This window comes from Strix uralensis, chromosome 1 (genome assembly GCF_047716275.1).
Source record: "Strix uralensis isolate ZFMK-TIS-50842 chromosome 1, bStrUra1, whole genome shotgun sequence".
NCBI lineage: Eukaryota > Metazoa > Chordata > Aves > Strigiformes > Strigidae > Strix > Strix uralensis.
Window position 1 is genome coordinate 125,802,336 of NC_133972.1, and position 26,903 is coordinate 125,829,238.

The 26,903-nt window shown below is 35.6% G+C and overlaps 1 long non-coding RNA gene across 1 annotated transcript in view; it reads left to right on the plus strand.

The window, feature by feature from the left end:
- Nucleotides 1-26,903, plus strand: part of LOC141954184 (uncharacterized) — a 69,782-nt gene that overhangs the window by 40,988 nt on the left and 1,891 nt on the right. Inside the window, exon 2 of the long non-coding RNA XR_012632121.1 lies at nt 23,838-23,916. This is a non-coding gene — a long non-coding RNA (uncharacterized LOC141954184). The remainder of the gene's footprint in view (nt 1-23,837; nt 23,917-26,903) is intronic.

Sequence of the window (26,903 nt, forward strand, 5' to 3'; positions counted from 1 at the left end):
TGAGAAAAGCAAATCAATGCCTTAGTGCATCATTTGCTGTGAAAAGCTATCAAATTTCTTAGTGAAATCTTTGCATAACTGTGTTACTAGAAAGCTTTGATCCTTAAAAGACAAGTATATTAAAAAAAAAAAAAAGAGAAAAAGAAAAAATTATTTTCTGCAAGGCTAAAAGTCAATGATATCTTGTAATGACATCAGGTATGAAGGTAAGGGGAGCATTATGTAATATAACTTTGGGAATTGCCAAAATCTCAGTGAATCAGTAAAATGCTTATAAGTGAAAGAAGAAACATCAATTAAAGGGATAATATTGCAAAAAAAAAAAAAAAAAATTTGTTCTGGTATTGGCAAAATTGCACCATGAAGAAATGGAAAAATTAGCTTTAAAATATATACTAAAGATGAGATGTGAGACTTCTGAAGAGATAAACAAATTTATAGTTCTCTCATACAGCAGCTTTGAATGAGTGTAAATATACACTGACAGTTAAATTTTATGCCATATAAACAAAAGTTAATTAAGTTACACTGCATGATTCTTATGTATCCATATACATTTTTACAGTAAATTGCATGTTTCTAGTATGTGAAAGGGGTTATTCACAGGTTTAACACAGCTGATAAGTTTTTAATATCTACTATAGTAGCCCTTAAAATGGTATCCAGCTATTGTACTGAAAACTAAAGACATACATGAAGGAAGCTGATGACACAGCCCAAGAAAATCCCAAGCTTAGCAGTTCTGTGAAAGACAGAGGAACCCAATTAAAAATGCAGCAAGCATAAATACACTCATCCATGCAGCCAGCTAGAGCAGTGATCAAACTATTCTTGGAAAATCCACCCTTTAATCTGACTTTGTAATGTGAGGCTGAATGCAGCACTTGAAAGCCTGTATCAATGTAGTCAACACGCAGTGTCCCTAACTGAGTAGCTCCTTGTGGAACATCTTTTTGCCAGGTTTCATAAAGGCACTTGCAGTGCACAGTAATATCAGACTTCTGGTCACATGAGCTGCTTAAAAAAATGTCACATAGTAGACAGATATCAAAGTTCAGATAAAAAACTTTATAAAACTTTCATATAAATAATGTCTGCAAAAGACTAGATGCAAGGAACAATGGATTGATCACAAAACTTACATCCTCATGACACTTCTTTCATTGAATGATAGCTCCATTTGAACAAGGTAATGAAATAAGACTGTAAGATTCTCATGACCTTTTCTTAACCTTTCAAAGCCTCAGTTACCAACTTTCTTAAATGGTACTAACATCAGGTAGAGATGTTAAATATTGTTGGCCAGATGTTTAACCTCTACTTTGTCTTTTCTGTATGCTAGTCCTGAAACAGAAGATGCTTTATTGAATGCTCTTTTGGTTGGTTGGTTGGTTGGTTGGTTGGTTGGTTGGGGTTCTTTTGTCATTTTGTTTTGTTATATAGGGAACCTGGGTAATGCTTTAAAACCATAGGTTATGCTAGAGATGTTCCAAAGAGAAAGGGACAGCTCTAAGGCACTGTGAAAACAAAAATATCATCTTAGGTTTATGATATCAGAAGTAAATTTTCATTTTGTAGTTGCTCTGTAATTTGAAATGGCCATGGACAAGTAATTTCACAGTTACGTACTTTAGTTCCCCAGTTATAAAAGGAGATCAACAAGTATTTTCTAAAATTATATTTTGCTTTTGTTGTTTGATTGTTTAAACTAAATAGCTAACCCTTGTCAAGCCATATAGCATTATTTTTTGTATCTTTGAAAATAAATAGTAACTGAATGTTTTGTATTTTCTCATCAAAACAGTGAATACTAATAGGCAAATAACCCTAATCTATCCCTTTTCTTTTAATGAGCAGGAAAAGTTTCAGGGACTTTAGAAACTGTATATTCTTCAAGGTGTTAGTAACATAGAAGAGAGTTTCAACTGATGCATTTCTCCCAGAAAATTTTTACTCATGGGGAGCAAAATGCAGATGGGAGAAGTGCATCAGGGATGGGAAGAGTCACAGACCTTTTATACAAATCACAGTGAGAGCAGGAGAGAGGAGAACAGAAGCAATCCAGAACACAAAACCAAAGACAGTAAATAAAAAATATGTAAATTTTTAAAAGAACACAGTTGATTTTGTACATTTGTCTTTAAAGAGCTCTGTTAGAAAGCAATAGATAGCAATGATAAAAGGGTGATTTGTTGCGTAGAAAGGTTTAGTAGGGTTAACTTGCACCTGGAAAACTGTTCTAACTTTGCTGTATGAGATTTATTCTGGTCATTGGCAGGGCTCATTACAATCATCGAAGTTCCTATAGACTTAAACTGGTCTCATTATTAAATTCTCATCATTAAATCAATCCTGGGCTTGGGTTTTAATGAACTTAAAAACCCAGGCAGGATATTTATTGCAAAACTATTAAATGTTGAGCATGTCACACTTGTTTTCTACATACATATGAAATCTTCAAGCGTAGTTCAGACAATGAGGCTCTGATTACTTAGCAGCTGCATGTGAACAATATTCTATTCTTCTGTATTATACCCCAATACCCTATTTTTAATAAACAATGCTGATTAGAATAAAAATAAAATACATGGTCCAGATTCTGCTTCCCTTTCAATCATGTCATATTCTTGATCACGGCAGAGGAGCTATGGTTTTGCACCATTATAAAGGATATGAGAACTTCCTTACAAATCTGCTGCATCTGCTCCTAAGACTCCATGTACCCAGAGGGCCATTGTTAATACTGGTCAGTCATTTTGCCAAACCTGTAAACACAGAATGTTTATAGAGCTATTTCTTTCCCTTCCTTCCTTCCTTCCTTCCTTCCTTCCTTCCTTCCTTCCTTCCTTCCTTCCTTCCTTCCTTCCTTCCTTCCTTCCTTCCTTCCTTCCTTCCTTCCTTCCTTCCTTCCTTCCTTCCTTCCTTCCTTCCTTCCTTCCTTCCTTCCTTCCTTCCTTCCTTCCTTCCTTCCTTCCTTCCTTCCTTCCTTCCTTCCTTCCTTCCTTCCTTCCTCCCTTCCTTCCTTCCTTCCTTCCTTCCTTCCTTCCTTCCTTCCTTCCTTCCTTCCTTCCTTCCTTCCTTCCTTCCTTCCTTCCTTCCTTCCTTCCTTCCTTCCTTCCTTCCTTCCTTCCTTCCTTCCTTCCTTTTTCTTTCTTTTGTTCTTCCCTTCCCTTCCCTTCCCTTCCCTTCCCTTCCCTTCCCTTCCCTTCCCTTCCCTTCCCTTCCCTTCCCTTCCCTTCCCTTCCCTTCCCTTCCCTTCCCTTCCCTTCCCTTCCCTTCCCTTCCCTTCCCTTCCCTTCCCTTCCCTTCCCTTCCCTTCCCTTCCCTTCCCTTCCCTTCCCTTCCCTTCCCTTCCCTTCCCTTCCCTTCCCTTCCCTTCCCTTCCTTTCCCTTTTTCTTCATTGTTCCACACCTTCAGATAATACAGCTAACAAGTTCCTGAGTAATTAACATAGCCCACATTGAAATAATCACGGTAGGATCATTTAAAATTATCTTCTCTCTGCAGCACTACGTATTTGTGACTGCAGTATTTCTTTTCAAACTTGTAGTAGTTTGGATTTAATCTCTACAGTAGTCCATTATAGTTATTTTCCAGATGTGTATAAATAATAATAAAAAAAGGTATTTAAACTTAGATATTTCTACCATTAACACACTACAGCGAAATCCACCATATTTAGTAAGCGTTAAGGTCATGATATCAAACATACTTGGTGCAGTGCTCCCAATTAAATATCTTGAGAAACACAAACCTAAAATATAGCCTTAGAAGTATGTATCTTCCTGTATTCACAACACTGCTAGTTTCAGTATTATGGATTGCTTACAAAAAATTAAAGTCACTTAAAATTATTGTGGAATATCACATATTAAGGCCCTGGATTACAGTTATATAATGTATGATTGATGACTCTGTGTCTTCAAGTGCCCTAATACCAGAAAGAGTTCACCAAGATGGACAGCTACTGACTTTTTTCCACTGAAAGAGATATTTTCAGTGAGAAATTGGGTGGTTGAATAAGATGTATCTCTTCATGTTGTGAATATTAGGAAAGATCTTCTTCCATGGATGAGTCCATAGCAGATGGCTAATGCCAAAGGAAGTAACTAATGTTAAAGCTAGTTCTTCTTGGTGGTTCTTAATGGTAATATTTGCAATATAGTACCTCTTTTTCTTCAGTTTTCTCTCCTTTCAACAGGCATTCTTCATCTTCTTAAGTGTTTATGCTAATCATCTCATAATGTACAATCACTCCAGTCTAGCAATTATCAAACTACAAAATGTAGCTTTACAGCAAACCGTACACAGATAATGTAGAAATGATTAATATCTCTAGTATTGTTCATTTGTTGCTATGGAAATGCTGTTCCTCTATAGAGCTATTAGTAAACACTATAATAGTGATGCAGCCAATGACAGAGAAAACCTTGGCAAATACTGTGGTAAAATTAAGATGTGTATTGTTAGAGATTTGCAGTTTCAGCCTAAATACATAGAAATATATTTCTTCCCCATGCCTTTGTATGCTAAAAACATCAATTTCAAGTGCAGCCTATATGGACAGAAACTTTACAGGTCAGCCATTGGAATACTGTATGGAAGTACATTTTAAATCAAAAGAGATATCGGCCAAAGAATAAGAAACTTTTGCAATTTTGTTATCCATGTATGTAGAAGTGTATCTGTCTTAGTAGATATACCTGTGGTTTTTGTTTTGTTTTATTTTTTCCCGCAGTTAATGTTCTTCTGCTTTACTGTTATATTCATCAGCCCTTCTGTATTTGTCATTAGGTTTTCTTTTCCTTGTATATTACAACATGATTAGGAGGGAAAGAGAAATCTTTAAATAGTTCCTCTAATATTCCACTGTGAGCACATTTTTAACTGTTCTGATGTCTGAATTTTCCACGCTGTATGTGCTGAACAGCACATACAGTGACAGTCTCAGTGAACTTCTGTAAACATTTTCAGTGGATATATAACTTCTTGTCTTCATTTTCAAAGTCTTTTATGACGTAGTACTACCTTATTTACTTATCTCTCACATAAATATTGGGAGACCAGTGTTTAGCCCATTCTGCCAGCTTCAGTCTAGCAGGGTTATCAAATACATTTCTATACACATTTTTCCTCAATATCACCATCATAAACATCAGGAAAACTACTTCATTGTTCTCCTTTAATTCTCCTGCAGGACACTTTTGCAGAAATGCCCCAAACAAAACTCAGCATACATTATGGTATTGGCAGGGGTCACCACTGCTTATCACTGTCTTCTGAGCATCCCATGTTTTTCTCTGTATCACACTGTCTCTTGTTCATATTTCAAATTTGCCTGCAAAGCACAGCCATCTTAAGTACCTGAAACAACCTGCTGAGAGTAAATGGTGATCAGCATGGGCTACTTTATCCATGTAAGTGTATTAGCTTCACAAATACTGATAATAAATTCTTCATGACAGTTTTTTCTATTTTTTTATGTTCTCTGTCTTAGAGCAGTCATGGTCTGTGACTGGCTCTATAAACAACACCAGTAGTAATACTGTTAATATGTAATGATAGATTGATATATATTTTACAGAGGAAAAGTTCTACTGTCTTCTGTAATTAAAAAAAACTACTATGATTCCAAATAATATGATTGATGTTTCTTATCAGTCCTTTACTTCATTGGTAACTAGAACAGAGAATAAATTATTTACGGTTATCACTTTATTGAATCATGTGGTGTTATGCATGTGACTCCCCTAGACTCTGGTCATGGGGAAAATAGATAGAAGTTTTGTAGGCTTTGGAAACAAGATCTATATTCTATGCTGTGGAGGAGACATCTTTGCAAATCACATTAATTTATTTCCTGTATTTCCAAAATTTAATTTAACAGACTGAGAATAACACATGAATGGAATCCAATGATCCTTCACACAAACACCCACAGTAAATATGTTGAAAAAGAAAACCTGAAATGTTTGTCATGTGAACTTCATGAAGTTCAACAAGACCAAGTGCAAGGTCCTACACCTGAGTCAGGACACTCAGCAGTATCAATACAGGCTGGGGGATGAATGGATTGAGAGCAGCATTGCATAGAAGGACTTGGGGATACTGGTGGATGAAAAATTGGATGTGAGCTAACAATGTGTGCTCACAGCCCAGAAAGTCAATCGTATCCTGGGCTGCATAAAAAGAAGACCCTCTACTCCACTCTTGTGAGACCCCCACCCATCCAGCTCTGGGGTGTCCAGTATAAAAAACACATGGACCCGTTAGAGCAAGTCTAGAGGAGGGCGAAAATGGTCAGAAGGCTGGAACACCTCTCTTATAAAGACAGAGAGTTAGAATTGTTCAGCCTAAAGAAGAAAAGACTCTGAGGACAACTCATTGAGTCCTTTCAGTATATAATGGAGGCTTAGAAGAAAGATGGATAGAGGCTTTTTGGACAAGGGACAATGGTCTTAAAGTGAAAGAAGTTAGATTTAGGTTGGATATAAGGAAGAAATTCCCACCAACGAGGGTGGTGGGACACTGGAACAAGTTGCCCAGAGAAGTTGTGGCTGCCCCCTCCCTGGAAGTGTTCAAGGTCAGGTTGGATGCGGCTTTGAGCAACCTGGTCTCGTGGAAGATATCCCTGCCCATGGCCGAGAGGTTAGAAGTAGATGGTCTTTAAAGGTCCCTTACAACTCAAATTATTTATGATTCTATGATTCTATAATTTTGGGGGGTTGATTGAGTGAGTAGGTGGGTGGTGGTGTATAAACTTTATGTTTATATGAATGAACCACTGCAACACAGAACTAATAGATATTCAAAATTATTTTTATATGTATGATTCCAGGCACATGCTTTTAAGTGTGGGATAATATAAAATGTTCACTGCTACACTGACCTGAAGGAGCTCCATAAAATCACTTAATGGTCTACATCACAGCTTCAAATGATTCAGTTCATTACAATTAATGAAGGGTGGTAGATCTGGAAAAGATTTCATATTGGATACGGTCATAGTCATTTGTTCTGTTCACTAAATCATTATGTTATCTCACTGGCATGAATCTTTCAATTTTAACATATTAATTTAAAACTGCCTCTTTTAGAGTTTGTTTTGATAACCTTTGTTGGATACAATATCCAAAATAGTTCACTCTGAGGAATAATCTATAATTTAAAAAGGCATAAAAATATTCTGTTCCAGTTGCCAAATTACACAATTTTAAAATGTTACATAATACATAAACAGCTTTGATGAATCCATTTAGTCATTCCTATTGTATAATGATGTTGACATTTCATTAATTTCAAGATTGCTGTAGATCTCAGGGAGAGAAGTCAACTAACTTTTAAAGATTTTACTTAATAAAATCCAGGAAAACAGAAAGAAGTCTTAGCCCTAGTGTTATAAAGAAATATCTTCATGCAAGGTGCTTTTCTGTAATCAACATTAATGCAAGACAGACTATCCAGATTCCTGCGGGAACCTGGAACACATTTCATCTGGCTACATCATTATGGAAATTTTGACCATTGGCTCTTAATTAGGTATTCTCATTTGCATGATGGAAGTTCATGATTTTGGCTAGATACCATTCATAGCTCTGCTTTGCTTATATTGCTTTGTATGGAGAGTTATATTACACTACAATAAACAGGGAAAAAACTAAAACCTTGTTAAAGGCTGAAGATAACTTGGCACTCATGTTGTATATTTAACATGCAAAAAAGACTTTCTTAGGGCTAAAGCAATTGTAGCTGAAGGCAGAAGTAGCAGCTGCCACTATGTTCAGCTGAATTAAAATCTTTCTATGGGCTAAAAAAAATCCACTGCTAGTCCTACCAGCTAAAATATTGAAAATAATCTCATGGTTGATAAGATAATGGCAGTTGTGACCAGCCTGGGGCTCTAAAGCAAGAAGAATTGAAAGGCCAAGGATCTTTTTTAACAGTGCACTTTTCAACTCTGATAGCTAAGAAAGTGTCCAAATGATCACAGACTTTGTAAAATTAGAGCCATGTCTAATTTTATGAAAACAAAACAAAAAATCATAGTATAATCTTGTTATAATCTTGTCAGTGCTCGATGAAAACCTATCTACACTGCAAGAGAAACTCATATGACTTCAAATGAAAATCTAAAGACAAAATTAACTATTTCTTGCAAAATAAAATTTTAAACAAAACTGAAAGATGGTAATCTGGATATGTTAGACTGAATACAGGTTACAAGTATTATCCATGTTGAGGTAACTGGTCTCTGACCTTAGCCTGGGGTTAACTGTGAAGCCTGGCTGAATATTACTACATATAATGAGAAAATACATCATATCATTGACTTAATCAAAATATGATAATTAATCATTGCTGTACCTGCCTTTGGGAATAAAATTTTTCTAAATGTTAATTAGCCAACAAAAGTAACAAGTGAGCTTTATAATCTCCTTTACCTCTTTATTAGCTGATGAGCTAAGTACCTCAAGAGAGCCTCAGCTTGTACCCTCATCATTTTGACTCCTTCCATTGTGCACAAGTATCACACAACTGGGTCTCTTTCTTGAAAAGTATCTGTTGAGCCCAATGCTCTGTAAAGAATACAAATGAAAAATGAATACTGACACCAAAACCAGAATTAATATTCTGCCTGATAAGCATACCAAAATTATATCATTTGTGTTTTAATTCGGTTTAAACCTCATAAGAAAGAATTCATTTCATGTTGCAAATCTGATAAATTCTTGTAACCCAATTTTCACCGTTGAAATAATTTTAACAATCATTATTTAAATCACTTAGTTTGCTTCAGACCAGCCTTGTTATCAAGAAGCAGTAAAAAAGAAAAAAAAGGGACAGGAAATCGCAACTGGCTGAGGGTATTCCACAAAGCCTAGACTATACAGCACTTTAACAACGTGGGGACAAGGGAGGAAAAAATTAAAGAGAGGTGGTTGGTAGGAAATAAAATAGTGGATTTTGTGAATTTTTTTTAAATGTAATTGAAAAATACTGTCTAGAAAAATAAATTTCAGAAACCAACTCTAAGAACATAAAGGTGAGCAGGTTGTCTGGGTTTTTTTTTATTTATTTATTTTTTTAAGAACAGATCTCAAGACATTGTTAAAAGCAGAACCAAAACTCATGTTTCTAGACAGATGGGTTTTGCAAAGAAATGAAAGATGTACAGTTCTGAATATGAATCCTGTTTTCTTCCTTCAAAACTCCAGGTTGTTGAGGTGTAGATTCCAGGAATTTCTTTCTGAGTTGCAAGATTTTTCTCCTCCACCTCCCAAATCTCCAGGTCTGGCTGTGTGACAAAAAGTTTCAGAAGCTCTCTCACGCTGTCATATTCAAGATCAGTCATTTCATGCTACCAGCAGGCCTTTCTCTAACACAGGGCTAAAAGTGTTAGTAACACTTGCTTTTGCTAGAATCACTTTTGGACTGACTGATAGGACGAGGAAGTGTGTGTATAACATGATATGTTCCTTTTGGAGATACAGTTGTCATTTAGAAATATGTGAAAACTAAATATAAATAAAAATAAGACCCCTCCTTCATATACTAAATATAAATAAAAATAATACAGCTCTTTCATATACATACATGCATATATTATGCACACACATAAGTATGTATGTATATATATGTGTGTCTTTATATATATATGTGCACAAACATATTTTTTGTGTGATATCTGTGTATGTATTTGTAAATAGACCCCCTAATGGAATGAAAGAAATATTGCAAAGCTATGCAACAGGCAACAAATATCTCTTCATTTCTCTGGTATTTACAGTAATACCATTAATCATGATGAATTCTCTTGGTATTCATGGGGTTGTAAAACGTAATCCCTTAGGAATTCTGTTGTAATTTAGCATTAATTAATTTCCACCTACAGTAAAGCATCACCAAAACCTGAATAATGTAGTGCTTATTGTCTTTCTTACTAGCATCTCTGATTTTTTCCAGTGTCTTCCTCCTTTTACCTCTAGTAGTCAGAAGGTTATACTACATATTTCCAGACAGCGCTACTGAGCGCTAAGATTTCCCTACCACTACTCAGACCTAAAGTAATTTAAATGCATTATTTATCCCTTGAGTAATTTGCCACAACTAATCCTCACAAGAAGGTCTAATACTGGATCCTCTGGGACATTCCTCATTTCTGATTAATATTAACCATGAATGCACATCTTGAAAAATACACCAGTGAGGTACTGCTATTAGGCCTCTTTGACACTGAAAACTGGAACGCCTGTTTTTCAGTACAGTGGAACTGCATCAAGTCAGTCAAACACTTGAAGCCTTATGAGACAGTTGGAGGAATGCCCTGACCCCAACCCATCCAGCCTGGCAGCAGTACAGTTTTGAATGTACTTGAACATAGACCACAAATAAAACTGTGATCCCTATCTTGCACCCTCTGTTCCCAGGCCTGAAACTGCTAACATATCTGTCTGTACGTTGTATGTAAAGCATATGGGTAAACATCTCACTTCAACCTTTAGTAAATCTATATTCAAGTAGCAGTTATGTAGGTAGAGTAGCTGAGGTTCTCGTCTCTCCATAGTTGTATCTCAGCTAGCTATATCTACAATAATGGTTCTTTCTTGCTCTCCTTTACTACTCAGGTCGTTGCATCATTAATTGAAACAAGGTTGCCACACCCTTTTCAGTAAGGATGTTTCAAATATTTCAAAGCCCAGAGAGATTTGGTGTCTCTTTAACAGCAGGATTGCAACTACCGTAATATAAAAACAAACAGCTCAGTAGTCTGGGATTCAGGAGATTGTCTGTGTTGAACTGCTTTGGTTTTTTCTTCTCTTTCAGCAGAACTGGATTTGAACTGTCACATTTTTCAGTCACATGAATGAGAAGAAAGAATTATACAAAGCTTTGCTTTTCTGACAGTACTCTGAAAACCTCCTTTATATTTCTTTAAGACTGTTATCGGTGCTTCTTAAAAGAAACATCTTCCACTTAAAAATTACAGATAGGTTTAAAAAAACAGCCGCTACTATTTTAACAAAAGACAAAGTCTTTAAAGTGTACTAGGGCACAATACGAATTATAGTGATAACAGAAACAGTAAAAAGAGCAAACAAAATGTGTTGTATTAAAAATAGTAAAGGTCATTTTGAAAACTAACTAGTGAACATTACTAGTAGTTTTCCAAGCTATATCCCCAAACAGTTTGGTGGGACTATAACATAGTAACAATTTCAATAAGATTTTAATGCAAGTCTTTAATGGAGACCCTATTATGGTGCCATTTACAATGTGAGCTAATGATGGCAAGATGATTTCAATATCACCCTAAGGGGATTCCATTATGAAACCATTACAATATGAAGCTGCAATAGCAAAATACTTTCACAGCAAATCCATAGAGGCCGTGCAATGGTTCCATTACTGGTTCCAAAGTGATATGATGACACTCCAAGGATTTCACTACAAGCCTATAGAGACCATACCAGCATGTAAAATGATTATATGGATGATATGCTTTTTTGCAGATAGACTTGTATTTTCATTCTAAAATACAGTTTTGTTCTGAGACATTGCTACAAAATGTCATCCTATGAATCATGCCTTGTTTCCTACAAGCACTCCAAGACACATTGCCTTTAACAGGCAAAACGCTTCAATTTTCTTCATTTGTTTTCAACTTTAGTCTTGTTGACATGTTTAAGAGAGGAAGTGAGCTTAGTTCTATTTATATTAGGTCATGATTGTTTACCAGAAATGTATCGTTTATTTCAATAGTCACCTATTGAAATCACCCTATAATCTGAGGTTGGTGTTATCATGCAATAGTATCTTCAATTGTTCCCAGTGACAGCATCGGTAAAGCTGTAAGATGTGAACTGATTTGGAAAACATCCTAAAACTAGGAAGAAAATTCTGAGATAAAATGGTTAAGCTTGGTTATCTGTCTTTGTTTGTAAAAGTAAATTATCTTGTAGTTTTTTAGGAAAGGTCCATGTTGTTAGAACTGCTTGTGGCTATGTTGATGGAATGTTTTGTCAAAGGTAAAAAGTTCTGTAAAAATATGCCAAATTTGCCATAAAACATACATAAGTATTGTTTTGTGACATATTCAGAATGAAAGAGTTTAGGGGTTTGTTATGGAAAAATTTTTGTAAGCTTTTTTCCCAGGTATTTTACTATATTATGAAATTACAGTTGAAAAGTGTATGGGATAAGTGTATATTGTGTGTGTTTAAGTGTGTGTTTGATTTTTGGTTTGGTTTGGTTTTCCTAAAGTTTAAGTAAATCTGAATAGGCACTTTCTGGAATCTTGGAGAGGTTTTGTTCAGATTTAACATGAAGCTTAATTTCTGGAATGCTGGAGTCCTCTGTGAAATGGAATTGCTCTTTTGTCTCAGCTGTATGACATATATAGAGAGCTTCACTTGTCAAGCAGTGTTCGTCTTCAAAACCCTTTGTGGATATTAAAGTTTATAAGTCTAAATAAAGTGCATTTGAGACCTCTTTTTAGATGAGTGCTTGCCATTCAGAAATCTGGAATTCTTATCAAACCCCCATTCTCTTCTTCTACAATGCAAACACAAGTATGTGTCACTGCTGATACACCAGAAAGACAAATTCCTAAAAATTGCAGAACACATGGGGGTAGGTCAAATTACATGTCCTGTTTCTGCTAATGTTCTTTGTCTAATATCTTATTAATTAATGTGTTCAGCTCAGCAGATCAGGTGCTTCTGGTTGAAGGATCTGTTATCACAGCATATTGCTCCCTTTGCTGGTTTTAACTTGTTGCCTTCCTCTAGCCAAGTCTAAGAGATGTGCTCTTTACCTTCTCATGCGTTTGCCATTCTGTTCATTGCATTTCATAATTTTAAAATCAAATTGCTAGTTTTAACCAAATTTCAGAGCAGATTAATAGTCTAAAAGATGCTGAGTTTCTGTAAGTTTCAGGAATATGGAATGCAGGTTAGAGGAGACCAGAAAAACTGTTATTAATATTATTAATACCCTCACAAAAGGAAAAGCTCCTTTTTCGTATTACTGCAGAATCCAATGACTCCTCTCAGCACTGATACAGCCTAGAAGAATGAAAGACAGACTCTTGACTCAAAATTGCAAATATTTATGTTAAAATATCATGAACTCATCTCTTTTTTGTGATTCTAGCTTGCATACTGGTTCCAAACTATCTAGAGAAAACTCAGCTAGAGTATTTCTATACTGCAACTGTGGTAGTAGTGTAGCTGTATAAAACAAGAGCTGTTAATGGACCTGAATGTATTTAGAAAATGAAGAACTTCAGGAGGCTGTGAACCTCTTAATGAGAAGGAAGTCTCTTCCAGTATAGAGACTTTCAAAAACATCTCATAGAGTGCCTAATAATCATTCTTAACCAAGAATACGAAAAATCAGAGAGAACTGGGCTACACTGCATTCTTTTTATGATTTCAAACCTAGCAGCAGTTCAGACAGGTATATCAAACTTCATCCTAGCTAGGCTGTTTTTTTCTTCTAAGAGGTTTAACCATTATTTAAATATCATTTTTCTCAATGGAGTAAATTGTTAGTCATTCTCATCCCAGCTCTATTTTTATTTACTTTTGTTTTGTGTATTTGGAATCTGTTCAGCAATCATTTTTTGGCTTTCTACAATCCTTTGAAAAAGCTTGAAAGAGCTAATATTGTATGTTTGTTTTATGTGCCATGTGTGATAGTCAGGGAATCAAAGCACTGGTTAAACTTCAATACTGGCATTTGAAGCTTGCTTGACTTCAGCCACAATGTCATCAGTGCTCACAGAATAAAAAAAAAAAAAAGAGAGCAAACTGTAATGCAGACATATATTCTTCTGCTTCCACAATTGCAGTCTCTGCAGACCACAGTACTTGTGATGCTGTCCAAAAGATAGCAATTTGTCTGCAATTTGAAAATGGGTTTGTGACACGATGTACTTATTTGACAGTATAATACAATAATACATGCGGGGCAACACAGCTATTGTAAAATAAACTATGATTGGTAACAGGGTCTTGTCCACAATTAAAGCGTGGATACTGAAAATAGTAGAATTCTGACTGACAAAATAATTGTGTGCATAGAGCTTGGCAAGATGCATCTTGGGGGAACAGTCACTTTTTCCCAAGAATTCTTTACATTCAAAATTAAGCGCTCTTAAAAAAAATTGAGGTGCTCCATCATTCAGTTTCATCTGAAAAAACTATTTAGAGAAGAATATTTTGTTGTTCTGGGTATGATAGAAAAGATGTCAGGGTATTAGTAACAATTTATCTTATTACTATTTAAAAAAAAAAAAAAAAGGAGGAAAATGAGGCACGTAAATGTTTAGGGGTTAGCTTCTCACTTTCAGAGTTCAACACTTTTCAATTACCTTGGTAAAAGTCTTCATCTATAGTGCTCATTTGTTTTATTTTTATATGTCAGGATGTAAACTCTACTGGTCAAATCTTGACTGATTTTTCATGATGCTTGGATTAGGAAACTATGGGGAACAGTGACAAATATAATTTTGATCAAAAAAGAGAACACTGGGAGTTTTGTTTAGCCTTGAAACACAGTTAGGGAAATTAAATAGGATGCTTTAGTTAATTTCTTTAAAACATATAACACATTTGAATTTTGACAGATAAAGAGAAAAAATTGAGTGAGTGATATCTCTATGGAAGAACAAAAATACACTGTGTAAAGTAAAGTTAAGGAAAACTTAGTTTAAGAGATTATTTCAGCCCTATGTTCACATGTGGAATCATTTTGGATTCAGTGGAATCTTCTATTGATGTTATCAACACAGGCTTCTGCAAAAGGAGGACAAGAGATGACTAGCCTCAGTCTCAGTGATTCCAGCCACCAATGACACAATGGTTGCTAACCATGGGGGCCAGTCTATGAAATGAGGGAAGGGGCAAGATGGCATAAATGTTTGTCAATATTTGTTGGCATAGCAGAACGTAGCAGTTCTGTACAGAATCCTCTTTAAGCTAGGAAGCATAAGGAAAAACATCAGGATGCATTTCAGTAAGCAGAAAAATACTAAGAATTCTTCAGGCTGCCAAATTGTAGATTACTATGTAGTTTGGTATATTAAGACTTGTTTGCAGTCTGTTTGGGTGGGTAACAGCTATTTCAGTGATGTTGGAAGTGTTATCATTTATTTGAGTTGATAATAGTACCTTCATTGTATAAGATCCAATGAAAATAAATTATCAAAAGACAGTTCCTCCTCTAAAACCTTTCAGCCAAAAATGACTGACAACGGATGGATAAAATACATGTGCTGAAGCACAAGAAAATATTAAATTAATACTGATCAACCTGATAACAGCAATACTTGCAAATTACTCAAATAATCATCATCTAGCTTTTCTGTGAGCATCATAGCTACAAAGAGTTTTGAGGAACATGCGTTTATGTCCATATTTCCTTTGTAGTTGCAGTGCACACTGCATAAAAATAAGTGATGTTATTTTCACTGTGTGAGATCTGGGAGAGAAACAGCCAACTTGTAGCTATAACAGGCAGCAGCAATAACCATCACCACTGGCAAACTCTAGCATACATTTTTGCTGTCAGCATTGTTTCTTAAAATAAAACCTTTTATTGTTAAAAACTCTTTTCTTCAGGCTCATGCCCCTTGATATCTCTGCTTGCCTCACTGTCTTGGTAAGGCCATTGGGAGTTGAACCTAAGGAGTTCCAAATTTGATATGGATCCCTTGTGGAGGTACAACCAGAGTTCATATATCTGTGACTCCTCCAATCTCCCTTTGTCTCAAGGGGAGTGTAAGTATAAAAATGTGTGGCTGTCTCTATAGCTTTTTAAGTTTTTGTGCTTTCTCTCAAGCCAAAATTGTTAAAGATAGTTGTGCAGGTGAAAAAGCATGCTATATCAACACAGAAAGTACAAAACATATTAAACTTCAGCACTGTGGATGCTTCTGACATTACATAAAATAATCCAGAGAAGAGCTGATGAAATTTTTTTTAAACTAAAACTAACTAAAACTAGGTAAATGGGTGACTAACCCTTAAGCAGAAAAGCACTACAGTAATTGAGAAAGGAGTAGGAGGACTAGATGGAAATAGACAGTGGATATATACCTAAATTATCATTCTTGCTATCATCATTTCTGTACAAAATAAAGACCTCTGGTGCACTGAATTATCTCTGCCTTCCTCTGTATCCTCTGATATGATTCACAGTTCTTTTACGACAGTTACTGCGTATGAGAATTTAGAAGTTGCTGCTGATCTTGTGTAGGGAAAAGGGAACACATCCAAGAATTTATTGCTAGTCTAATAAGGTCTGGACATTCTAACCAAATCGCCTACCAGTTAATATTAGCACAATTACAATGATGCTAACTCTTACAGCTAATCATACACTGAAGATTTCTATATATAAGCTTTCAGGTATCTAATCTTTTCCTCCAGTGTAAATTCACCCTTTAAATGTCTCCTTAGATCTCAAAGTCAACAGCTTCAATAAGAAAGAGTAGGATGGGAGTTACAGCAAGTTATCAACATCCTGACTCCTTTGCTGGGAGAAATATGACAGGGATTTCTTCTCCTTCACACTTGGGTCCATGTACGGTCACTGGCCTACAAGGCTGTACTCCTTTAGCAATCAGTAACTGACCACTTGTGCTTTGTGCTTACAGTTTGGGGTCCCTGGTATCATGCGGCATCTTTGCTTTCCTGCACTGCGTTTTTGTTCTAGGTTCATAGACAGCTCGCTCCACACTGACTAACTACTTGTTATTCCAATCCAGTAATTAACAAGATGTTACACCACATAACTGCCCAAAGCTAAAACAAGGGCAGACAATAGTCATCTAACCACTGCACACTTGTCATGGCTAAAACAAGCTAAAAAGAATTCAAGCCCAGATAAGCCCAACAAGTCATAGAATCATAGAATCATAGAATCATTCAGGTTGGAAAAGACCCTTGGGATCATCAAGTCCAACCATCAGCCCTACTGTACAAGTCCTGACACCCTGCAATGTTAGTAAAAGCCTGTGGCATTTTACTAGTAATTACAAAATTATATTTACTTGACTTTCCCTTGCTTGTTCTACTACATTTCAGCCTGAACTTCCACTGCTCCATACGATTTAGCTTGAGAAAATTTAGTATAGTACCTGGGAAAGCTATATCTCAGATACGAGAATCAGCATCCAAAGATTGCAAGGAAATTAAAGTACAGAGAAAAAGCAAACCACAAATTTCACAAACAAGGGAAATACAGTTTGTGTCTGCTGCATGATAAGGATGCTTTGTTTGACCTTGAGGCACCAAAATAAAGAGGATCATATTCACTGTTGATACAACTCCATTAATATTAGTAAAGTCATACAAAGGAATTTATTTGGCTTAGAGGCTAGTCTCGTGCAGATAACTTGGTGTTTGTCTGTCCTAAAATTCCACCACTCACAGACACATGATAAACTTTCTACACCATTATCATTAACATGATAATTGTTCTTACTCCATGTCATAGCTTTTGAATTCTTTGGCTGTAAATGTACTCAAAGCTTAATGCTTCTTTCTTTGTGGGAAAGTGCATGTACTTCTGACATATTAAAGATTTAGCTATTCCATAGAGAAAAGAAAAAAAAAAAAGAAAAAAGAAAATTGTACAATATTTACAAATCTCCCAGATTTATCATTTACAGTAAGAAAGAAGCCCATATGGGACTCTAAAGAGTGTTTACGTTTTCCACTTAGCTTTCTCTTCTCTTTTTCTCCACATCATGGAAACATAACCAATCCCCACTCCAAAAAAAGCCCCAAACCCAAATTGACTTATAAGCAAGAAGCCTTTTTCTTCCATTTCTTGGGAAATGTCAGACTGCTATGTGCCTGGTGGCATCAAAATTTGATGCAGGATACCTTGCAAGCATATAAAAATTCTGCTTACTTACTGCAATGCTTCCAATAGTTTAACATACCCCTAGAAATTAAGATTATCTTTTTAAAATTTTTAAGCAACCTTTTAAAACAAAAAATGGATGTATGCCAAAAAGATGGCAATGAATTTTTTAAGGAATATTGTATTTTCATTTACCAATATTGCTGAAAGAGAAAATGATAGTACTGCGTATCACAGACCTAAATATCAGAAAATCATCAATCATTTATAGAGAAATTTCCTGATCTCTTTAATCCTTAGGTATTTGGACTGTGGAACAAAGACTTCAAAAAGAACAGCAAAAAGATAGTTCCAGCTCCAGAAATTGGGCACAATGAGTGACCAAATCATTGGACTGGACTGACGTCCCTGTGACACAAAGCATTTTCCAGGTGATAACATTTTCTCTGAGTGTGGGTTTATGGGTGTTGGTGTCTGTTGTGCCCCAGTTCACGCCCAGTTAAAGGTGCCATTCGGATGTTTTTGTCACCATTTTATGAAGGTGCCAGACTGTCTGGAGAGTGTCTCTGTGGCAAGTGTAACGGAATCCCTTGTAAGTTGTTATACATGATATGTCCTTTCATTTTTCAGATGACTTCACAGAAACAAAGAATAAGAAAGTGCCTTAATTATTTTTCATGAACAGGTCGTTTTTAATTCCATGGCAGATAGCTGTTTTGTAGGGTTGTTATTTTTTCTCATCTTAAGCATACTATCATAAATCACTAAGAACTTGCTAACGAGCACTTACTGCTTTCTCCTTGTAGAGTGTATACTGCAAAGCAGAGCAGAATATTGCTCAGTGCTGCAGTTTTTCATGTGCCATTGTATATGTGGCTAGAACATTTCTTGTTATGTTTAGAATTTACCAAAAAGATAAGAATGGTAAATGAACACTATGGTTGTAAAATGTTTTAAAGTTAGGAAATTTCAGAATTAAGTCTACTGTCAAATTTAAATTATTATCCTTTACATACATGCAATTTTAAAGTAGATTATCGGAAACCATTTTTTGCCCACATGCCACTGAGCCTCTAAATTTTCAGGATCTGACCATCAGTGCAATTCAGATCAGCTCCAAGTTTAACAGTATTTTATATATACCGTAATATGTTTTCTACTGTTTAGGATGGTCAGAGTGCAACATAGCATGGTTATACCTTCTCTACCTACATGAGCTGGAAGAAACTGCAAGTGGTCAGGTGGATTAGTTACCTTCTCCTCTGAGGACCTCTGTTATTGCAGGCATGTTTCTTAAACCCCTTTTTATCTTTTTCATGGCCATAGTAGTTGCAGGATTGGATCTGTTGCGTCTAATAAAATGCTGCCCATTCAACAGTAATAAACAGTAATAAGTAACATTAACTAATAGAACATAAAATTTACAAAGTGTGTTTCATGATAAAGCATTAATTAAAATCAGAAGAAAATAATGAATTTGGTAAAGGATTTGGCAATACTTGAAGACTGAGCAAGAAAGAAACATGATCCCACACTAAATGGCTACAAGTAGTGTCTTGTACCTGGCCTTTTCTTCCTCCACTCCAGCATTTTGCCTAAGTGTATTCTCAGGAGGGTGTAAAGGAATTCAGGGCCTCTGTGTGTTTAATAGTCTACCTTCAGCTGATTTGCTATCCATTACATGCTACATGGTTACTGTATGTAGAGTCAAGGGACCTAAATGATCACCCTATAGCTGGTATACTCAAGAAGCTGTAGGTTTATATGGTGAAACAGCTCTACAGCTTGTGTATTGACTCTCAACCAGCTCCCAGCTTGTGCACAGTACTGTGCTGGACTGTGTAGAGTTCTTTGGTGTAGGGGTAGGGACATAGGCAACAGGCAGCTGAAGTACTACATTTCTACTCGTGCAGTGGATCCTGCCTGCTAGAGGTGGGAAATCTGAAATCTTCTAGATTTCTGTACAGATAGTGAATACAAGAGGACAGGGTGACATCACACCAGGGCCACATAAATGTGCCAGGATACAGAAGACACTGACTGAACCAGACTGGGATTGCCTCTTGCTTCCTCATTATTCCAGGGAAGTCACTGGGCTGGCCAGGGTCCTGCCTCAAGTGCCTCTCAGTGTCGGAGGTCAACACTAGGAGTGCTTATGAAAGGGAAGACCTTTCTCTTTTGTCATCTTAGGTTTTCACCCTGGATTGAAAAGCATAAGCCTACCCTATAAGAAACATATGTGTATGGACATACATCTGGAAAAACCTGAAGAGAAATGTGCTCACCCCCCCACAATGCCCCAGGCTGAGCCAATGCTACTCTGTCACACCAGACCCTAACTGGAGCTCCTTAGGAGTAAGAAGTCTGCATAACGTATTTTAAATGGGATGTTAACAATTTCCTGTCGTTGATAGCTGTTCCTGAGGATTCTGTGATGGAGTTTATTTTCATTAATATGATAGAAAAACGTGATTCTGTTTTTGCTTTTTCCATGATGTTATTGAAGTTTGTGAATTATAGTAAAATAATGCACACCTTATATAATGAGTCAACTTTACTACACCTCATTATTGTGTAAACACATGAATTCATGCATGTGCATACATACATATATATGCACCCACTGACTTTTCACTTCAGGGGTTGTATTTTTGAACTCTGGCTTCCGTTTTCTATCCCCTTCCTTGATACAACTGAAACTTCAAAACTGCATCTGTTTTTTGTTTGCATGGTAAGCAATGGTCCTTCTACACAGACCCACTGATTTAACATGAAGGTAGCCCATCTGTGTGTCACCACTTACACACAATTTAAGATCTTCAACGTGTAAATGATGGGATAATCAGGCATTAAGCTCCATGAACTTCTTAAACTATCTGGCAGATAAAAGTTGCTCCTTTCTCATTCACTGTACAAGTACAGATATAGAGGCCTGTTTGAGCATAACTTGCAGGTTAGTCTTTATTTCCTGAAAGAGAAAGAAAACGTTGAATTTCTTTCTCTGCTAAAAAACAAGAAAGCAAAGAAACAAGCAAAAAGCAGTTAGGAGGCCTTCCTTAAAGAAAGACACTGCAATTAGTTAATGATCAAAAAGGGAGGTGCTGCCAGCCAAGTTTTTAACATGTAATTTTCTAGTATGTGAATACACTGTAAGATCCTTCTTTTGTGAACCAGAAATTGAATGCTTAGTGGTGACATACATCCTTCTCCCAGACAATAAGCAGTATGTGGTTTCACAAGCTGGGGTCACACCAGCTTGTAGTAACTGGATGTCCTTGGAAGCAATGACTACTGGCAGCATTAAACTCCCAGGCTTTTTTGAGAAGATAGTATGTTACCTTGTGAAGACGGTAATGATATTACCTATTGCTACTGTAGATAATGTGTCTGTCTAATGCAATGGAAACATACTTCTTTTCATCTGCTACACGTCTAACCTTTTTGGTTTGATCAACGATGTTGTGTGAGTGAAGGTGCCAGGATTACTGAATCATTCCTGATTAATGGTGATATCATCAGCAGCAATTTTTTAGGCTTAAAGTATTGGTTAGTGCTCAGTACTGAAAGGAAGTACATGACAGAGGTAGAACCACAGAACGCAAATCTGTCTCAACTAAGCCTAAGATTTATTGGCATTTCTAAAACATGTAAGATATGGAGATACTATTTATGTGGTGAATCCAGTGCAGAAAAAAAGTCAGTTTCAAATGTTTTTCTATTTCTATTTGTTGTCTTCCTATTCCAAAAATTAATTTAGATGCCAAGCCATAATTTTTCAAAAGCTTATGTTTATGAAGAAGCTGGAATATTTCTATTTCCTTCCTTAATTATTTCTGCCATGAAAGATATTTTTATACACTATGTCATCATTCTAGTTAATGAAAACTTCTGGTGAGTAAAATATTGAGAGAAGAAACATTAGGTGATCTGAGTTCAGTTTTAATTTCAAATTTAAAATTATTCCAATATTGAAATGTCAGTGGAAAGTAAGCATCTAAATAACCACTAAAAATTATCTAGCTTCTTATCTCTGCTTTGGATAGAAAACTGTTAAATGTTGGTAATGCATTTTCCAGCACCCTTTATGTGCTCAGACAGTAAAATCTGTAGTATACTGTTTGTCTCTTTTCCATCCGTACATAGAGGAGAAGGGAATCCCCCATCTCACTTGGAGTAATGTAACAAATATGAGGAAGAAAGGGAACAAAAATAGAAAATATATCAGAGTGTGTTCGGTCTGCATGTTTTTTCAATTCATAACCAACCCCAGTATAATCACAGGAGTTACAGTGATGTAAAACTGGTAAGAGAAGAGAATCCAGCTGATGAATTCAGGACTGAGTCTTTCATGTTGTTTTCAGAGCAGCTTTCAGAATGAGCAGAACAGGCTTTGAAAAATGCCTTGGAAGAGACAGTGGTAAAACAGATGTTAAAGATTAGTTAAGAGTTTCTGCAGTCACTGAACCACAACATAATTTGATTTTGTTGCTCTTTTGATAAGAGCAGCATTTCTGGAGCATACTCCACATATCTCTGTTTCTTTTTCCATTAATGTAAGTAACCTCTAGGGAAGAAAACTTTCCCAGTGCTAATTAGGCTTGTTTTCAGTAAACTTCTGTGCTAGATAGAAGCTTATAGTTAAATATTCTTCTATATTGGTGATCAGCTTTTAATGGATTGTGTCCATATTTTCTCTTACTCCTTTCAGAGCTGTTAAACTGAGGAATAATTTTGAGGGAAATATGTAGTATTTTTCTTTTGTAAATCCATTAATATTCCTCACCACCAATGTGTCTATCTTAATGTAATTTTCAGTAGGCTCATAATGCAGGTAATCCCAGCATCTCCTAATCGCTTTCTGTTGCCTGGAATTTACATATTTTGCAACTGAACTGGAGAGATGTGCTGCTGTGCTTCAGGTGAATATAAATCCTGTGGATTTTTTTTTTTTTTACCAAAAGTCCAGTGAGTTACTATGTGCTTTCTCCTTTGCTTTAAGCAAGCATTTGTAAAGCCTGGATAAACGTAGACAGGAAGAATGTCATTTTTTCTACAGAGCAGGCATACTAACTATAATGCTATGAGCACACAGATTTCTGTATTTTCTGGTCAGTGTTCTCCATACTTGAGGGAAAAGTTTCCATTCTGTTGTAGGCTGTAATGTAGATAGATATTCTGTAAATATCTCCACTATCACAATATGATTATGGTGACATTTTCATAGTGGGCAAATAGAGTGAATTAAATTGGTGGCATTTGCATCAATGGACTGTGCTTAACGATGATTTGGCTGCAAGATTACTAAGTAGTGAAACTTGTACAAGCCTGTGAGAGAATATTTGTGACAAAGAAAACTGTATTCTGGTGCCTCAGATGGTGTGTGTGTGTATCAGTTAACCATGGAAGGACACTAAGCAACATTAAGGAGCAACTGCTGAGCAGAGATGACAGGATAAGGGAAATGGTGGGAACACCCCTTCTTTTCTCCTGTCAGTAATTCAGTCTCAGGATCAGACTTGAATTTAGGGAATGCTCCAAAAACTGGTGCCTAGACACAGTATTGGATCATATTAAATGCTTGCTTAGAAGCAATTTAAAATAAACAAAGAAGAACTGGAAATGATACTTGAACCAATCCAATAAACTATCTCACTAAATATTCCATTTACTATGTTAATTTTATTATAATTTCTATGTTATTGGGACAGTACTTTAAGAAACAGGCAAAAGGAGATTTAAGTACTTATCTTTCTTTACACGCTTCTGAAGTTAGCCTTAATAGAGCTAGAAAGAATCATTGGTTTCTTCTTTTCTTTCCATCAGAAATTTTAAAACACTTTTTTAGTCTGGGGTAACTTTCCCTTGAACTCTGGGCAAAATGTCAAGGCATGGTAGTCTGACAAATCCAGTACACCTAAACTTCTGCTTACAGCCTGCAAAATCGAATATTTTTTTCATGCAGATACCAACCTTCAGAACTCCTATAAGACAGGATGTTCTCCTTCTCCTTCCCCTTCAAGGAGCACTGAACAAGCTTCCAGGTAGAAGTCATTTTGTTTTACAAGCTGACACTTTTTCATTTTCTGTTAATTGTAATGGTGTCTTAAAAACATGAAAAGATCAATTTTGTCCTTTTAATATTTATAAATTCTCAATTATTTTAATCTCATGTCTGATATCATGACTAGAATCCTTTGATAATAGTACACATTTATTAAGCTCTCTCTAAAATTCTAAGGAATGCTTTGTTTCTTTTCATGTATTCAAACAGGGCAACAAACAAAATAACTTGAAAAAGTTTACAGTAAATTCTTCCAAATTCAGATTAAGGAATTTTCAAACTACTTAAAAAGTAAAGAACAGATATGTAATTGTTCCAGATCTCCAAATTACACACACAAATTTCAGATATGCATCTCTTTACTAAAACTATTTATAGGTAAATAATAGGTCTTTAAGCACACAAGAAAACTAACTGAATCACGTGTTATTTATTTTGCAGTCATAAATGCATAGCCAGAACATGGAAAATGTTCATATTCAAATGCTTCCCTAAATGTTATAGTACTTCACTACTTAAGACTTAAAATAAGTGGGTTTTTTTCTATATATAAACAATAATAACACAGTAGTAATAGATGTTAAACTTTAAAAGTACTCATAAAGACTATTACAGGATAAAATTCTGAAATGGCCAAAGTGTAAAGGTAAATGACAAAAAGAAGAAAAACGTTTTTCCATGATCGTATAAAGTTGAGGCCCTTTGTTTCTTTCTTTCACAATTGCTTCCCACAAGAATATATAAATTCTCTTCTCAAGGGCGTATGACTTGTTAGTATAAAGAACCATAAATAAGTAATTCTGGACCAGGAAAGGCTGTTATCTACTTTACGGCAGCAGCCGATAACAGTCCTCAAGCAAAGAATATAAAATATATAGTAATGCTTACCCATCTTCCAGCACTCTTTGGCTTAGAAGCTTCTTAAGTTATGGATATTATCTTTTTGTTTAAAATTTTAAATAATTTTTCCTTCATTAATGTGTTTAATTGCTTTTTGTATCTATTTACAATTTGACATTAACTACTTCGTTTTGCTACAAGGCTCTTCCACAGTCTATCTGCAGTATGGAACAAGTACTTGCTTTTGTTTTAAACCTCCACATAATGATTTCTTTGTATTAATTTTAGTGCTTTCATTATCAGAAATATTGCATAATCATTCCATTTCTGCACACCTGCCATGACTATATAGTTGTTTCCCCTTCACTGTTCATTTTTCAACATCCTATTCCAGTTTGATCTTTACTTATGAAAAGGCAATTATTTCCTCCTGGAAGTGGTGGGGATCAAGCTGTCATTACTCAGCACTCGAGACACAGGCCATCACAGATTTATACAGTTGTATAATAATGTGTAGTGTTTTATTCTCTATTCTTTTCTGAATAATTTTTACACTGTGACCATTTTTTGGATTAACACTGTTCACAATTACTCAACTTTTTTCCTGTATAAAGTAGGTAGCTTAGACCATGTCACCCAGTGCATATGTTTAGGGCTACTTTTCATCAGGTATGTTACTTTGAATTTATCATTCTTGAATATCATCTGCCACTTAATCACTTAGTCTCTTGATACCATGATATTCTCTGTAGCTCTTTAGAGCCAGCTGTTTTTATTATCCTCAGTAATTTTGAACCACCAGGAAACTTTGTTATCTCTAATTACACCCTTCTACATATTATTTTTCAATATGGTGAACAGTGAAAGTTCAGGCACAAATCCCTGTGGGCTGTGCCTGAAAAGTGATAATTTATTTACCCCTTTCTTCCCAAGTCCTTTAGCTGACTATTAATCCGCAAAATCTTAAGAACATTTACTGAGTGATCTTGCTCAAAGTTTTTCAGTGTTAAGATATGATGTACTTTTAAATACCTAGATAAAATTCATATTGAGTGAAAATTGACTCATGATGGTAGTATATGACGATGGGAAATTACTGATATTGCTGCCCACCTAAAATCTAAATATCTCTAAAAGGACACAGTAAGTACACAACATTTTTTCTTAGCCTATGGGCTGTGATAAGATGTTGTAGTTCTGAATATCTGTGTCCTTGAAAATGTCTTAGCCAGGAAAACACTCTCTTGTTTATAAGGGAAAGGTTGAATTCTCAATATTTTTGTTGTTGTTTGTTTGTTTGTTCTGTTCTTTCTTTTGCTGTTCTTTGTACTTTTCTGTGATCTGGCGTTGACCCATTTACAGAAACCAAAAATCCTGTTTGAAATGCAAAATCCAGGATGACAGAATTATTGTTCTGGATTTAGCCATTTTTGTAGTGATGCTGCTGACAGAAGACACACAGAAGTGGCTTTACTGTTCTTTAAATCCCCCAACAATAACAAAATGTGGTTCTTGTTATAGGGCAATCATGGTTAATGTTCTATACAGCACAAGTGGTCTTATTTCTTCACATTGTATTCTGTTCATTACTTATTGCTTGCCTTTTGTTTATCTGCATTCTAATTTGTGTTTAATAAGAAAGGTTCTCCCATTTCCACCAAAGGCATTTAATTGAAGTGAAGGTGACCAGCAGGTGGTTTGAATAAAATTTCATTAGCCTTTTAGATTGTTTTTGACACCTTTATGAAAGAATGCTTCATTACTATGCAAATGGTCATTGGCCCTGTTTCCAAGCTAATCGACATATAACATAATGTACATATCACAGTGTTATATTCTCTAAGATTTATATGATTAATGCAGCTAATTTCAGAGTTATAATGACACACTTAAATAACTGCAGAATGGCAAGTATCTCATACAATCCATATCATAGTATGCCATTAAGGGTATTCAGTACTATTCAGATAAGAGAAAAATCAAAGAAAATGTGTTTACTCTTTGAGATAAAGAAAATTAGGATTTCTTTCCAGCTTTGAGATGACACTAAGACAACTCAGTACAAGAAATGGTATTAACTTTCTTTTCTTTGGTTATCTCTCATGAATATGAATAAACGAAGGTCTT